The sequence below is a fragment of the Pseudophryne corroboree genome, chromosome 8, assembly GCF_028390025.1.
Source record: "Pseudophryne corroboree isolate aPseCor3 chromosome 8, aPseCor3.hap2, whole genome shotgun sequence".
NCBI lineage: Eukaryota > Metazoa > Chordata > Amphibia > Anura > Myobatrachidae > Pseudophryne > Pseudophryne corroboree.
The window spans coordinates 170,666,937-170,684,643 of NC_086451.1; the positions used below are offsets into that span (position 1 = coordinate 170,666,937).

The 17,707-nt window shown below is 34.6% G+C and overlaps 1 non-coding gene across 1 annotated transcript; it reads right to left on the reverse strand.

Moving 5' to 3' along the window:
* Positions 1 to 334: 334 nt before the first annotated feature.
* Positions 335 to 408, reverse strand: TRNAS-ACU (transfer RNA serine (anticodon ACU)). The gene has a single exon. It is a non-coding gene; the product is annotated as a tRNA-Ser (tRNA).
* Between the last annotated feature and the right edge of the window lie 17,299 nt (positions 409 to 17,707).

Consider the following 17,707-nt stretch of genomic DNA (forward strand, 5'->3'; position numbering starts at 1 on the left):
AATTTAGTTATAGGTGAAAAACCATCCCTACAAAGGTGTTAATCAGAGACTTGGCTTTGTGGATACTTTTTAGAGAACAAATTTGTTAGCATAAAAATAAAGGCAGAAAATGAAGAGCTGTTTAATCACTCAATTGGATTTTTCTGCCAGCATATTTTTTTTCTCTGCAACCCATTGCTAAATTGTGCTTCCTAGCTGTTTTTTATAAAATCACTGAATCAAATCTAACTCTGATTACATCAGAGAAGGCCAGGTACCCTACACCATAAGAGGGGGTTTGAAATTTTGACTTGTCTACTTAAATATCACCAAAACCTGATCACAAGGTCAATTATGTCCCTGGGTGGGATTGAACCACCAACCTTTTGGTTAGTAGCCAGACACACTAACCGATTGCGCCACAGAGACACTTTGCAAAAAGTACATACTGACAAAGGCTAATAAGCATTCATCTAGAACGTTTCCTAGAAAAACTTTAAAAAGTCAATAATCTGGAGAGTTTTTGTAAGAATTTTCTTAACTCAACCAACGAAGAAACACATTGGTACTTTCCCATGATGAGATGAGTGCTTCAGGATCTCTTGCACTTACATGTGCAGCAGAGTACTGCAATGGAAGCATGCTGGGCCCATTACCCTGAGGTAGGCAGATTGAAACTATCCTCTGCTATATGCATTTTTTTTGTTAATTAAAGTAATCCAAAACTGGGATTGATATGTTAGCTATTTTATGTTTACTTAAAGTACAATAACTTTTACCATTTTAATTTGTTTTAATAGTATATTGACAGTATTGTTTTCTTTCAAAAATCCACTTAATTTTCTTTACCCTATTATTAAAATGGTAATTGACAAAAACAAACTACATTGTCACCAGAAGAGCAATACAAAATGTACAAGTGATATATTAAAATCATCTTTCCAGCTTGAATTTCAATGATGCATTGGGGCAACGATTTTGTGAGAAACATCTTCACCCTTAAATAAAGATTTTCTTAATTCCTTACCTGTGTGCTAATTTGATATCACCTTGTTTTCACATTAAACAGACTTCCACATGAGAAAGCAGCAAGGATGCATTGGCGTTAATGTTTCCTGGTGTCAACCTGTATTATTTCAGTAGACATTGAAATGAGGATGCATCTTGCTGCCTTTCCAATGAAGCAAGTTTAATTTAGTAATAGGTGAAAAACCATCCTTACAAAGGTGTTCATCAGAGACTTGGCTTTGTGGACACTTTTCAGAGAACAAATTTGTTAGCATAAAAATAAAGCCAGAAAATGAAGAGCTGTTTAATCACTCAATTGGATTTTTTTGCCAGCAAATTTCTTTTTCTCTGCAACCCACTGCTAAATTGTGCTTCCTAGCTGTTTTTATAAAATCACTGAATCAAATCTAACTCTGATTACATCAGAGAAGGCCAGGTACCCTACACCATAAGAGGGGATTTGAAATTTTGACTTGTCTACTTAAAGATCACCAAAATCTGATCACAAGGTCAATTACGTCCCTGGGTGGAATTGAACCACCAACCTTCTGGTTTATAGCCGTACACACTAACTGATTGCACCACAGAGACACTTTGCAAAAGTACATACTGACAAAGGCTAATAAGCATTCATCTAAAACATTTCCTAGAAAAACTTTAAAAAGTCAATAATCTGGAGAGTTTTTGTAAGATGTTTCTTCCATCCACCAACGAAGAAACACATTGGTACTTTCCCATGATGAGTGAGTGCTTCAGGATCTCTTGCACTTACATGTGCAGCAGAGTACTGCAATGGAAGCATGCTGGGCCCATAACCCAGAGGTAGGCAGATTAAAACTATCCTCTGCTATATGCATTTTTTTTGTTAATTAAAGTAATCCAAAACTGGGATTGATATTTTTGCTCTTTTATTTTTCATTAAAGTACAATAACTTTTACCATTTTAATTTGTTTTAATAGTATATTGAAAGAATTGTTTTCTTTTAAAAATCCACTTAATTTTCTTTACCCTATTATTAAAATGGTAATTGACAAAAACAAACTACATTGTCACCAGAAGAGCAATACAAAATGTACAAGTGATATATTAAAATCATCTTTCCAGCTTGAATTTCAATGATGCATTGGGGCAACGATTTTGTGAGAAACATTTTCACCCTTAAATAAAGATTTTCTTAATTCCTTACCTGTGTGCTAATTAGATATCACCTTGTTTTCACATTAAACAGACTTCCACATGAGAAAGCAGCAAGGATGCAGTGGCGTTAATGTTTCCTGGTGTCAACCTGTATTATTTCAGTAGACATTGAAATGAGGATGCATCTTGCTGCCTTTCCAATGAAGCAAGTTTAATTTAGTAATAGGTGAAAAACCATCCTTACAAAGGTGTTAATCAGAGACTTGGCTTTGTGGACACTTTTCAGAGAACAAATTTGTTAGCATAAAAATAAAGCCAGAAAATGAAGAGCTGTTTAATCACTCAATTGGATTTTTTTGCCAGCATATTTCTTTTTCTCTGCAACCCACTGCTAAATTGTGCTTCCTAGCTGTTTTTATAAAATCACTGAATCAAATCTAACTCTGATTACATCAGAGAAGGCCAGGTACCCTACACCATAAGAGGGGGTTTGATATTTTGACTTGTCTACTTTAAGATCACCAAAATCTGATAACAAGGTCAATTACACCCCTGGGTGGGATTGAACCACCAACCTTTTGGTTAATAGCCATACACACTAACTGATTGCGCCACAGAGACACTTTGCAAAAGTCCATACTGACAAAGGCTAATAAGCATTCATCTAAAACGTTTCCTAGAAAAACTTTAAAAAGTCAATAATCTGGAGAGTTTTTGTAAGATGTTTCTTCCATCAACCAAAGAAGAAACACATTGGTACTTTCCCATGATGAGTGAGTGCTTCAGGATCTCTTGCACTTACATGTGCAGCAGAGTACTGCAATGGAAGCATACTGGGCCCATAACCCAGAGGTAGGCAGATTGAAACTATCCTTTGCTATATGCATTTTTTTTTTGTTAATTTAAGTAATCAAAACTGGGATTGATATTTTTGCTCTTTTATTTTTACTTAAAGTACAATAACTTTTACCATTTTAATTTGTTTTAATAGTATATTGACAGTATAGTTTTCTTTAAAAAATCCACTTAATTTTCTTTACCCTATTATTAAAAGGGTAATTGACAAAAACAAACTACATTGTCACCAGAAGAGCAATACAAAATGTACAAGTGATATATTAAAATCATCTTTCCAGCTTGAATTTCAATGATGCATTGGGGCAACGATTTTGTGAGAAACATCTTCACCCTTAAATAAAGATTTTCTTAATTCCTTACCTGTGTGCTAATTAGATATCACCTTGTTTTCACATTAAACAGACTTCTACATGAGAAAGCAGCAAGGATGCAGTGGCGTTAATGTTTCCTGGTGTCAACCTGTATTATTTCAGTAGACATTGAAATGAGGATGCATCTTGCTGCCTTTCCAATGAAGCAAGTTTAATTTAGTAATAGGTGAAAAACCATCCTTACAAAGGTGTTAATCAGAGACTTGGCTTTGTGGACACTTTTCAGAGAACAAATTTGTTAGCATAAAAATAAAGCCAGAAAATGAAGAGCTGTTTAATCACTCAATTGGATTTTTTTGCCAGCATATTTCTTTTTCTCTGCAACCCACTGCTAAATTGTGCTTCCTAGCTGTTTTTATAAAATCACTGAATCAAATCTAACTCTGATTACATCAGAGAAGGCCAGGTACCCTACACCATAAGAGGGGGTTTGATATTTTGACTTGTCTACTTTAAGATCACCAAAATCTGATAACAAGGTCAATTACGCCCCTGGGTGGGATTGAACCACCAACCTTTTGGTTAATAGCCATACACACTAACTGATTGCGCCACAGAGACACTTTGCAAAAGTCCATACTGACAAAGGCTAATAAGCATTCATCTAAAACGTTTCCTAGAAAAACTTTAAAAAGTCAATAATCTGGAGAGTTTTTGTAAGATGTTTCTTCCATCAACCAAAGAAGAAACACATTGGTACTTTCCCATGATGAGTGAGTGCTTCAGGATCTCTTGCACTTACATGTGCAGCAGAGTACTGCAATGGAAGCATACTGGGCCCATAACCCAGAGGTAGGCAGATTGAAACTATCCTTTGCTATATGCATTTTTTTTTTGTTAATTTAAGTAATCAAAACTGGGATTGATATTTTTGCTCTTTTATTTTTACTTAAAGTACAATAACTTTTACCATTTTAATTTGTTTTAATAGTATATTGACAGTATAGTTTTCTTTAAAAAATCCACTTAATTTTCTTTACCCTATTATTAAAAGGGTAATTGACAAAAACAAACTACATTGTCACCAGAAGAGCAATACAAAATGTACAAGTGATATATTAAAATCATCTTTCCAGCTTGAATTTCAATGATGCATTGGGGCAACGATTTTGTGAGAAACATCTTCACCCTTAAATAAAGATTTTCTTAATTCCTTACCTGTGTGCTAATTAGATATCACCTTGTTTTCACATTAAACAGACTTCTACATGAGAAAGCAGCAAGGATGCAGTGGCGTTAATGTTTCCTGGTGTCAACCTGTATTATTTCAGTAGACATTGAAATGAGGATGCATCTTGCTGCCTTTCCAATGAAGCAAGTTTAATTTAGTAATAGGTGAAAAACCATCCCTACAAAGGTGTTAATCAGAGACTTGGCTTTGTGGATACTTTTCAGAGAACAAATTTGTTAGCATAAAAATAAAGCCAGAAAATGAAGAGCTGTTTAATCACTCAATTGGACTTTTTTGCCAGCATATTTCTTTTTCTCTGCAACCCACTGCTAAATTGTGCTTCCTAGCTGTTTTTATTATATCACTGAATCAAATCTAACTCTGATTACATCAGAAAAGGCCAAGTACCCTACACCATAACAGGGGGTTTGAAATTTTGACTTGTCTACTTAAAGATCACCAAAATCTGATCACAAGGTCAATTACGTCCCTGGGTGCGATTGAACCACCAACCTTTTGGTTAGTAGCTGGACACACTAACCCATTGCGCCACAGAGATACTTCACAAAAAGTCCCTACTGACAAAGGCTAATAAGCATACATCTAGAACGTTTCCTAGAAAAACTTTAAAAAGTCAATAATCTGGAGAGTTTTTGTAAAATGTTTCTTCCATCAACCAACGAAGAAACACATTGGTACTTTCCCATGATGAGTGAGTGCTTCAGGATCTCTTGCACTTACATGTGCAGCAGAGTACTGCAATGGAAGCATGCTGGGCCCATAACCCAGAGGTAGGCAGATTGAAACTATCCTTTGCTATATGCATTTTTTTTGTTAATTTAAGTAATCAAAACTGGGATTGATATTTTTGCTCTTTTATTTTTACTTGAAGTACAATAACTTTTACCATTTTAATTTGTTTAAATCCACTTAATTTTCTTTACCCTATTATTAAAAGGGTAATTGACAAAAACAAACTACATTGTCACCAGAAGAGCAATACAAAATGTACAAGTGATATATTAAAATCATCTTTCCAGCTTGAATTTCAATGATGCATTGGGGCAACGATTTTGTGAGAAACATCTTCACCCTTAAATAAAGATTTTCTTAATTCCTTACCTGTGTGCTAATTAGATATCACCTTGTTTTCACATTAAACAGACTTCTACATGAGAAAGCAGCAAGGATGCAGTGGCGGTAATGTTTCCTGGTGTCAACCTGTATTATTTCAGTAGACATTGAAATGAAGATGCATCTTGCTGCCTTTCCAATGAAGCAAGTTAAATTTAGTAATAGGTGAAAAACCATTCCTACAAAGGTGTTAATCAGAGACTTGGCTTTGTGGACACTTTTCAGAGAACAAATTTGTTAGCATAAAAATAAAGCCAGAAAATGAAGAGCTGTTTAATCACTCAATTGGATTTTTTTTGCCAGCATATTTCTTTTTCTCTGCAACCCACTGCTAAATTGTGCTTCCTAGCTGTTTTTATTAAATCACTGAATCAAATCTAACTCTGATTACATCAGAAAAGGCCAGGTACCCTACACCATAACAGGGGGTTTGAAATTTTGACTTGTCTACTTAAAGATCACCAAAATCTGATCACAAGGTCAATTACGTCCCTGGGTGGGATTGAACCACCAACCTTTTGGTTTATAGCCGTTCACACTAACTGATTGCGCCACAGAGACACTTTGCAAAAGTATATACTGACAAAGGCTAATAAGCATTCATCTAAAACGTTTCCTAGAAAAACTTTAAAAAGTCAATAATCTGGAGAGTTTTTGTAAGATGTTTCTTCCATCCACCAACGAAGAAACACATTGGTACTTTCCCATGATGAGTGAGTGCTTCAGGATCTCTTGCACTTACATGTGCAGCAAAGTACTGCAATGGAAGCATGCTGGGCCCATAACCCAGACGTAGGCAGATTAAAACTATCCTCTGCTATATGCATATTTTTTTGTTAATTAAAGTAATCCAAAACTGGGATTGATATTTTTGCTCTTTTATTTTTCATTAAAGTACAATAACTTTTACCATTTTAATTTGTTTTAATAGTATATTGAAAGTATTATTTTCTTTAAAAAATCCACTTAATTTTCTTTACCCTATTATTAAAATGGTAATTGACAAAAACAAACTACATTGTCACCAGAAGAGCAATACAAAATGTACAAGTGATATATTAAAATCATCTTTCCAGCTTGAATTTCAATGATGCATTGGGGCAACGATTTTGTGAGAAACATCTTCACCCTTAAATAAAGATTTTCTTAATTCCTTACCTGTGTGCTAATTAGATATCACCTTGTTTTCACATTAAACAGACTTCCACATGAGAAAGCTGCCTTTCCAATGAAGCAAGTTTAATTTAGTAATAGGTGAAAAACCATCCTTACAAAGGTGTTAATCAGAGACTTGGCTTTGTGGACACTTTTCAGAGAACAAATTTGTTAGCATAAAAATAAAGCCAGAAAATGAAGAGCTGTTTAATCACTCAATTGGATTTTTTTGCCAGCATATTTCTTTTTCTCTGCAACCCACTGCTAAATTGTGCTTCCTAGCTGTTTTTATAAAATCACTGAATCAAATCTAACTCTGATTACATCAGAGAAGGCCAGGTACCCTACACCATAAGAGGGGGTTTGAAATTTTGACTTGTCTACTTAAAGATCACCAAAATCTGATAACAAGGTCAATTACATCCCTGGGTGGGATTGAACCACCAACCTTTTGGTTAATAGCCATACACACTAACTGATTGCGCCACAGAGACACTTTGCAAAAGTATATACTGACAAAGGCTAATAAGCATTCATCTAAAACGTTTACTAGAAAAACTTTAAAAAGTCAATAATCTGGAGAGTTTTTGTAAGATGTTTCTTCCATCAACCAACGAAGAAACACATTGGTACTTTCCCATGATGAGTGAGTGCTTCAGGATCTCTTGCACTTACATGTGCAGCAGAGTACTGCAATGGAAGCATGCTGGGCCCATAACCCAGAGGTAGGCAGATTGAAACTATCCTTTGCTATATGCATTTTTTTTTTGTTAATTTAAGTAATCAAAACTGGGATTGATATTTTTGCTCTTTTATTTTTACTTAAAGTACAATAACTTTTACCATTTTAATTTGTTTTAATAGTATATTGACAGTATAGTTTTCTTTAAAAAATCCACTTAATTTTCTTTACCCTATTATTAAAAGGGTAATTGACAAAAACAAACTACATTGTCACCAGAAGAGCAATACAAAATGTACAAGTGATATATTAAAATCATCTTTCCAGCTTGAATTTCAATGATGCATTGGGGCAACGATTTTGTGAGAAACATCTTCACCCTTAAATAAAGATTTTCTTAATTCCTTACCTGTGTGCTAATTAGATATCACCTTGTTTTCACATTAAACAGACTTCTACATGAGAAAGCAGCAAGGATGCAGTGGCGTTAATGTTTCCTGGTGTCAACCTGTATTATTTCAGTAGACATTGAAATGAGGATGCATCTTGCTGCCTTTCCAATGAAGCAAGTTTAATTTAGTTATAGGTGAAAAACCATCCCTACAAAGGTGTTAATCAGAGACTTGGCTTTGTGGACACTTTTTAGAGAACAAATTTGTTAGCATAAAAATAAAGGCAGAAAATGAAGAGCTGTTTAATCACTCAATTGGATTTTTCTGCCAGCATATTTTTTTTCTCTGCAACCCATTGCTAAATTGTGCTTCCTAGCTGTTTTTTATAAAATCACTGAATCAAATCTAACTCTGATTACATCAGAGAAGGCCAGGTACCCTACACCATAAGAGGGGGTTTGAAATTTTGACTTGTCTACTTAAATATCACCAAAACCTGATCACAAGGTCAATTATGTCCCTGGGTGGGATTAAACCACCAACCTTTTGGTTAGTAGCCGGACACACTAACCGATTGCGCCACAGTGACACTTTGCAAAAAGTACATACTGACAAAGGCTAATAAGCATTCATCTAGAACATTTCCTAGAAAAACTTTAAAAAGTCAATAATCTGGAGAGTTTTTGTAAGAATTTTCTTAAATCAACCAACGAAGAAACAAATTGGTACTTTCCCATGATGAGTGAGTGCTTCAGGATCTCTTGCACTTACATGTGCAGCAGAGTACTGCAATGGAAGCATGCTGGGCCCATTACCCAGAGGTAGGCAGATTGAAACTATCCTCTGCTATATGCATTTTTTTTGTTAATTAAAGTAATCCAAAACTGGTATTGATATGTTAGCTATTTTATGTTTACTTAAAGTACAATAACTTTTACCATTTTAATTTGTTTTAATAGTATATTGACAGTATTGTTTTCTTTCAACAATCCACTTAATTTTCTTTACCCTATTATTAAAATGGTAATTGACAAAAACAAACTACATTGTCACCAGAAGAGCAATACAAAATGTACAAGTGATATATTAAAATCATCTTTCCAGCTTGAATTTCAATGATGCATTGGGGCAACGATTTTGTGAGAAACATCTTCACCCTTAAATAAAGATTTTCTTAATTCCTTACCTGTGTGCTAATTAGATATCACCTTGTTTTCACATTAAACAGACTTCCACATGAGAAAGCAGCAAGGATGCAGTGGCGTTAATGTTTCCTGGTGTCAACCTGTATTATTTCAGTAGAAATTGAAATGAGGATGCATCTTGCTGCCTTTCCAATGAAGCAAGTTTAATTTAGTAATAGGTGAAAAACCATCCCTACAAAGGTGTTAATCAGAGACTTGGCTTTGTGGACACTTTTCAGAGAACAAATTTGTTAGCATAAAAATAAAGCCAGAAAATGAAGAGCTGTTTAATCACTCAATTGGATTTTTTTTCCAGCATATTTCTTTTTCTCTGCAACCCACTGCTAAATTGTGCTTCCTAGCTGTTTTTATAAAATCACTGAATCAAATCTAACTCTGATTACATCAGAGAAGGCCAGGTACCCTACACCATAACAGGGGGTTTGAAATTTTGACTTGTCTACTTAAAGATCACCAAAATCTGATAACAAGGTCAATTACGTCCCTGGTTGGGATTGAACCACCAACCTTTTGGTTAGTAGCCAGACACACTAACCGATTGCGCCACAGAGACACTTTGTAAAAAGTACGTACTGACAAAGGCTAATAAGCATACATCTAGAACGTTTCCTAGAAAAACTTTAAAAAGTCAATAATCTGGAGAGTTTTTGTAAGATGTTTCTTCCATCAACCAACGAAGAAACACATTGGTACTTTCCCATGATGAGTGAGTGCTTCAGGATCTCTTGCACTTACATGTGCAGCAGAGTACTGCAATGGAAGCATGCTGGGCCCATAACCCAGAGGTAGGCAGATTGAAACTATCCTTTGCTATATGCATTTTTTTTTGTTAATTTAAGTAATCAAAACTGGGATTGATATTTTTGCTCTTTTATTTTTACTTAAAGTACAATAACTTTTACCATTTTAATTTGTTTTAATAGTATATTGACAGTATAGTTTTCTTTAAAAAATCCACTTAATTTTCTTTACCCTATTATTAAAAGGGTAATTGACAAAAACAAACTACATTGTCACCAGAAGAGCAATACAAAATGTACAAGTGATATATTAAAATCATCTTTCCAGCTTGAATTTCAATGATGCATTGGGGCAACGATTTTGTGAGAAACATCTTCACCCTTAAATAAAGATTTTCTTAATTCCTTACCTGTGTGCTAATTAGATATCACCTTGTTTTCACATTAAACAGACTTCTACATGAGAAAGCAGCAAGGATGCAGTGGCGTTAATGTTTCCTGGTGTCAACCTGTATTATTTCAGTAGACATTGAAATGAGGATGCATCTTACTGCCTTTCCAATGAAGCAAGTTTAATTTAGTAATAGGTGAAAAACCATCCCTACAAAGGTGTTAATCAGAGACTTGGCTTTGTGGACACTTTTCAGAGAACAAATTTGTTAGCATAAAAATAAAGCCAGAAAATGAAGAGCTGTTTAATCACTCAATTGGATTTTTTTTGCCAGCATATTTCTTTTTCTCTGCAACCCACTGCTAAATTGTGCTTCCTAGCTGTTTTTATAAAATCACTGAATCAAATCTAACTCTGATTACATCAGAGAAGGCCAGGTACCCTACACCATAAGAGGGGGTTTGAAATTTTGACTTGTCTACTTAAAGATCACCAAAATCTGATAACAAGTTCAATTACTTCCCTGGGTGGGATTGAACCACCAACCTTTTGGTTAGTAGCCAGACACACTACCCGATTGCGCCACAGAGACACTTTGCAAAAAGTATATACTGACAAAGGCTAATAAGCATACATCTAGAACGTTTCCTAGAAAAACTTTAAAAAGTTAATAAGCTGGAGAGTTTTTGTAAGATGTTTCTTCCATCAACCAACGAAGAAACACATTGGTACTTTCCCATGATGAGTGAGTGCTTCAGGATCTCTTGCACTTACATGTGCAGCAGAGTACTGCAATGGAAGCATGCTGGGCCCATAACCCAGAGGTAGGCAGATTGAAACTATCCTTTGCTATATGCATTTTTTTTGTTAATTTAAGTAATCAAAACTGGGATTGATATTTTTGCTCTTTTATTTTTCATTAAAGTACAATAACTTTTACCATTTTAATTTGTTTTAATAGTATATTGACAGTATAGTTTTCTTTAAAAAATCCACTTAATTTTCTTTACCCTATTATTAAAAGGGTAATTGACAAAAACAAACTACATTGTCACCAGAAGAGCAATACAAAATGTACAAGTGATATATTAAAATCATCTTTCCAGCTTGAATTTCAATGATGCATTGGGGCAACGATTTTGTGAGAAACATCTTCACCCTTAAATAAAGATTTTCTTAATTCCTTACCTGTGTGCTAATTAGATATCACCTTGTTTTCACATTAAACAGACTTCTACATGAGAAAGCAGCAAGGATGCAGTGGCGTTAATGTTTCCTGGTGTCAACCTGTATTATTTCAGTAGACATTGAAATGAGGATGCATCTTGCTGCCTTTCCAATGAAGCAAGTTTAATCTAGTTATAGGTGAAAAACCATCCCTACAAAGGTGTTAATCAGAGACTTGGCTTTGTGGATACTTTTTAGAGAACAAATTTGTTAGCATAAAAATAAAGGCAGAAAATGAAGAGCTGTTTAATCACTCAATTGGATTTTTCTGCCAGCATATTTTTTTTCTCTGCAACCCATTGCTAAATTGTGCTTCCTAGCTGTTTTTTATAAAATCACTGAATCAAATCTAACTCTGATTACATCAGAGAAGGCCAGGTACCCTACACCATAAGAGGGGGTTTGAAATTTTGACTTGTCTACTTAAATATCACCAAAACCTGATCACAAGGTCAATTATGTCCCTGGGTGGGATTGAACAACCAACCTTTTGGTTAGTAGCCAGACACACTAACCGATTGCGCCACAGAGACACTTTGCAAAAAGTACATACTGACAAAAGCTAATAAGCATTCATCTAGAACGTTTCCTAGAAAAACTTTAAAAAGTCTATAATCTGGAGAGTTTTTGTAAGAATTTTCTTAACTCAACCAACGAAGAAACACATTGGTACTTTCCCATGATGAGATGAGTGCTTCAGGATCTCTTGCACTTACATGTGCAGCAGAGTACTGCAATGGAAGCATGCTGGGCCCATTACCCTGAGGTAGGCAGATTGAAACTATCCTCTGCTATATGCATTTTTTTTTTTAATTAAAGTAATCCAAAACTGGGATTGATATGTTAGCTATTTTATGTTTACTTAAAGTACAATAACTTTTACCATTTTAATTTGTTTTAATAGTATATTGACAGTATTGTTTTCTTTCAAAAATCCACTTAATTTTCTTTACCCTATTATTAAAATGGTAATTGACAAAAACAAACTACATTGTCACCAGAAGAGCAATACAAAATGTACAAGTGATATATTAAAATCATCTTTCCAGCTTGAATTTCAATGATGCATTGGGGCAACGATTTTGTGAGAAACATCTTCACCCTTAAATAAAGATTTTCTTAATTCCTTACCTGTGTGCTAATTTGATATCACCTTGTTTTCACATTAAACAGACTTCCACATGAGAAAGCAGCAAGGATGCATTGGCGTTAATGTTTCCTGGTGTCAACCTGTATTATTTCAGTAGACATTGAAATGAGGATGCATCTTGCTGCCTTTCCAATGAAGCAAGTTTAATTTAGTAATAGGTGAAAAACCATCCTTACAAAGGTGTTCATCAGAGACTTGGCTTTGTGGACACTTTTCAGAGAACAAATTTGTTAGCATAAAAATAAAGCCAGAAAATGAAGAGCTGTTTAATCACTCAATTGGATTTTTTTGCCAGCATATTTCTTTTTCTCTGCAACCCACTGCTAAATTGTGCTTCCTAGCTGTTTTTATAAAATCACTGAATCAAATCTAACTCTGATTACATCAGAGAAGGCCAGGTACCCTACACCATAAGAGGGGATTTGAAATTTTGACTTGTCTACTTAAAGATCACCAAAATCTGTTCACAAGGTCAATTACGTCCCTGGGTGGGATTGAACCACCAACCTTCTGGTTTATAGCCGTACACACTAACTGATTGCACCACAGAGACACTTTGCAAAAGTACATACTGACAAAGGCTAATAAGCATTCATCTAAAACATTTCCTAGAAAAACTTTAAAAAGTCAATAATCTGGAGAGTTTTTGTAAGATGTTTCTTCCATCCACCAACGAAGAAACACATTGGTACTTTCCCATGATGAGTGAGTGCTTCAGGATCTCTTGCACTTACATGTGCAGCAGAGTACTGCAATGGAAGCATGCTGGGCCCATAACCCAGAGGTAGGCAGATTGAAACTATCCTCTGCTATATGCATTTTTTTTGTTAATTAAAGTAATCCAAAACTGGGATTGATATTTTTGCTCTTTTATTTTTCATTAAAGTACAATAACTTTTACCATTTTAATTTGTTTTAATAGTATATTGAAAGAATTGTTTTCTTTTAAAAATCCACTTAATTTTCTTTACCCTATTATTAAAATGGTAATTGACAAAAACAAACTACATTGTCACCAGAAGAGCAATACAAAATGTACAAGTGATATATTAAAATCATCTTTCCAGCTTGAATTTCAATGATGCATTGGGGCAACGATTTTGTGAGAAACATTTTCACCCTTAAATAAAGATTTTCTTAATTCCTTACCTGTGTGCTAATTAGATATCACCTTGTTTTCACATTAAACAGACTTCCACATGAGAAAGCAGCAAGGATGCAGTGGCGTTAATGTTTCCTGGTGTCAACCTGTATTATTTCAGTAGACATTGAAATGAGGATGCATCTTGCTGCCTTTCCAATGAAGCAAGTTTAATTTAGTAATAGGTGAAAAACCATCCTTACAAAGGTGTTAATCAGAGACTTGGCTTTGTGGACACTTTTCAGAGAACAAATTTGTTAGCATAAAAATAAAGCCAGAAAATGAAGAGCTGTTTAATCACTCAATTGGATTTTTTTGCCAGCATATTTCTTTTTCTCTGCAACCCACTGCTAAATTGTGCTTCCTAGCTGTTTTTATAAAATCACTGAATCAAATCTAACTCTGATTACATCAGAGAAGGCCAGGTACCCTACACCATAAGAGGGGGTTTGATATTTTGACTTGTCTACTTAAAGATCACCAAAATCTGATAACAAGGTCAATTACGTCCCTGGGTGGGATTGAACCACCAACCTTTTGGTTAATAGCCATACACACTAACTGATTGCGCCACAGAGACACTTTGCAAAAGTCCATACTGACAAAGGCTAATAAGCATTCATCTAAAACGTTTCCTAGAAAAACTTTAAAAAGTCAATAATCTGGAGAGTTTTTGTAAGATGTTTCTTCCATCAACCAAAGAAGAAACACATTGGTACTTTCCCATGATGAGTGAGTGCTTCAGGATCTTTTGCACTTACATGTGCAGCAGAGTACTGCAATGGAAGCATACTGGGCCCATAACCCAGAGGTAGGCAGATTGAAACTATCCTTTGCTATATGCATTTTTTTTTTGTTAATTTAAGTAATCAAAACTGGGATTGATATTTTTGCTCTTTTATTTTTACTTAAAGTACAATAACTTTTACCATTTTAATTTGTTTTAATAGTATATTGACAGTATAGTTTTCTTTAAAAAATCCACTTAATTTTCTTTACCCTATTATTAAAAGGGTAATTGACAAAAACAAACTACATTGTCACCAGAAGAGCAATACAAAATGTACAAGTGATATATTAAAATCATCTTTCCAGCTTGAATTTCAATGATGCATTGGGGCAACGATTTTGTGAGAAACATTTTCACCCTTAAATAAAGATTTTCTTAATTCCTTACCTGTGTGCTAATTAGATATCACCTTGTTTTCACATTAAACAGACTTCCACATGAGAAAGCAGCAAGGATGCAGTGGCGTTAATGTTTCCTGGTGTCAACCTGTATTATTTCAGTAGACATTGAAATGAGGATGCATCTTGCTGCCTTTCCAATGAAGCAAGTTTAATTTAGTAATAGGTGAAAAACCATCCTTACAAAGGTGTTAATCAGAGACTTGGCTTTGTGGACACTTTTCAGAGAACAAATTTGTTAGCATAAAAATAAAGCCAGAAAATGAAGAGCTGTTTAATCACTCAATTGGATTTTTTTGCCAGCATATTTCTTTTTCTCTGCAACCCACTGCTAAATTGTGCTTCCTAGCTGTTTTTATAAAATCACTGAATCAAATCTAACTCTGATTACATCAGAGAAGGCCAGGTACCCTACACCATAAGAGGGGGTTTGATATTTTGACTTGTCTACTTAAAGATCACCAAAATCTGATAACAAGGTCAATTACGTCCCTGGGTGGGATTGAACCACCAACCTTTTGGTTAATAGCCATACACACTAACTGATTGCGCCACAGAGACACTTTGCAAAAGTCCATACTGACAAAGGCTAATAAGCATTCATCTAAAACGTTTCCTAGAAAAACTTTAAAAAGTCAATAATCTGGAGAGTTTTTGTAAGATGTTTCTTCCATCAACCAAAGAAGAAACACATTGGTACTTTCCCATGATGAGTGAGTGCTTCAGGATCTTTTGCACTTACATGTGCAGCAGAGTACTGCAATGGAAGCATACTGGGCCCATAACCCAGAGGTAGGCAGATTGAAACTATCCTTTGCTATATGCATTTTTTTTTTGTTAATTTAAGTAATCAAAACTGGGATTGATATTTTTGCTCTTTTATTTTTACTTAAAGTACAATAACTTTTACCATTTTAATTTGTTTTAATAGTATATTGACAGTATAGTTTTCTTTAAAAAATCCACTTAATTTTCTTTACCCTATTATTAAAAGGGTAATTGACAAAAACAAACTACATTGTCACCAGAAGAGCAATACAAAATGTACAAGTGATATATTAAAATCATCTTTCCAGCTTGAATTTCAATGATGCATTGGGGCAACGATTTTGTGAGAAACATCTTCACCCTTAAATAAAGATTTTCTTAATTCCTTACCTGTGTGCTAATAAGATATCACCTTGTTTTCACATTAAACAGACTTCCACATGAGAAAGCAGCAAGGATGCAGTGGCGTTAATGTTTCCTGGTGTCAACCCGTATTATTTCAGTAGACATTGAAATGAGGATGCATCTTGCTGCCTTTCCAATGAAGCAAATTTAATTTAGTAATAGGTGAAAAACCATCCCTACAAAGGTGTTAATCAAAGACTTGGCTTTGTGGACACTTTTCAGAGAACAAATTTGTTAGCATAAAAATAAAGCCAGAAAATGAAGAGCTGTTTAATCACTCAATTGGATTTTTTTGCCAGCATATTTCTTTTTCTCTGCAACCCACTGCTAAATTGTGCTTCCTAGCTGTTTTTATAAAATCACTGAATCAAATCTAACTCTGATTACATCAGAGAAGGCCAGGTACCCTACACCATAAGAGGGGGTTTGAAATTTTGACTTGTCTACTTAAAGATCACCAAAATCTGATAACAAGGTCAATTACGTCCCTGGGTGGGATTGAACCACCAACCTTTTGGTTAATAGCCATACACACTAACTGATTGCGCCACAGAGACACTTTGCAAAAGTACATACTGACAAAGGCTAATAAGCATTCATCTAAAACGTTTCCTAGAAAAACTTTAAAAAGTCAATAATCTGGAGAGTTTTTGTAAGATGTTTCTTCCATCAACCAACGAAGAAACACATTGGTACTTTCCCATGATGAGTGAGTGCTTCAGGATCTACTGCACTTACATGTGCAGCAGAGTACAGCAATGGAAGCATGCTGGGCACATAACCCAGAGGTAAGCAGATTGAAACTATTCTCTGCTATATGCATTTTTTTTGTTAATTAAAGTAATCCAAAACTGGGATTGATATTTTGGCTCTTTTATTTTTACTTAAAGTACAATAACTTTTACCATTTTAATTTGTTTTAATAGTATATTGACAGTATTGTTTTCTTTCAAAAATCCACTTAATTTTCTTTACCCTATTATTAAAATGGTAATTGACAAAAACAAACTACATTGTCACCAGAAGAGCAATACAAAATGTACAAGTGATATATTAAAATCATCTTTCCAGCTTGAATTTCAATGATGCATTGGGGCAACGATTTTGTGAGAAACATCTTCACCCTTAAATAAAGATTTTCTTAATTCCTTACCTGTGTGCTAATTAGATATCACCTTGTTTTCACATTAAACAGACTTCTACATGAGAAAGCAGCAAGGATGCAGTGGCGGTAATGTTTCCTGGTGTCAACCTGTATTATTTCAGTAGACATTGAAATGAAGATGCATCTTGCTGCCTTTCCAATGAAGCAAGTTTAATTTAGTAATAGGTGAAAAACCATCCCTACAAAGGTGTTAATCAGAGACTTGGCTTTGTGGACACTTTTCAGAGAACAAATTTGTTAGCATAAAAATAAAGCCAGAAAATGAAGAGCTGTTTAATCACTCAATTGGATTTTTTTGCCAGCATATTTCTTTTTCTCTGCAACCCACTGCTAAATTGTGCTTCCTAGCTGTTTTTATTAAATCACTGAATCAAATCTAACTCTGATTACATCAGAAAAGGCCAGGTACCCTACACCATAACAGGGGGTTTGAAATTTT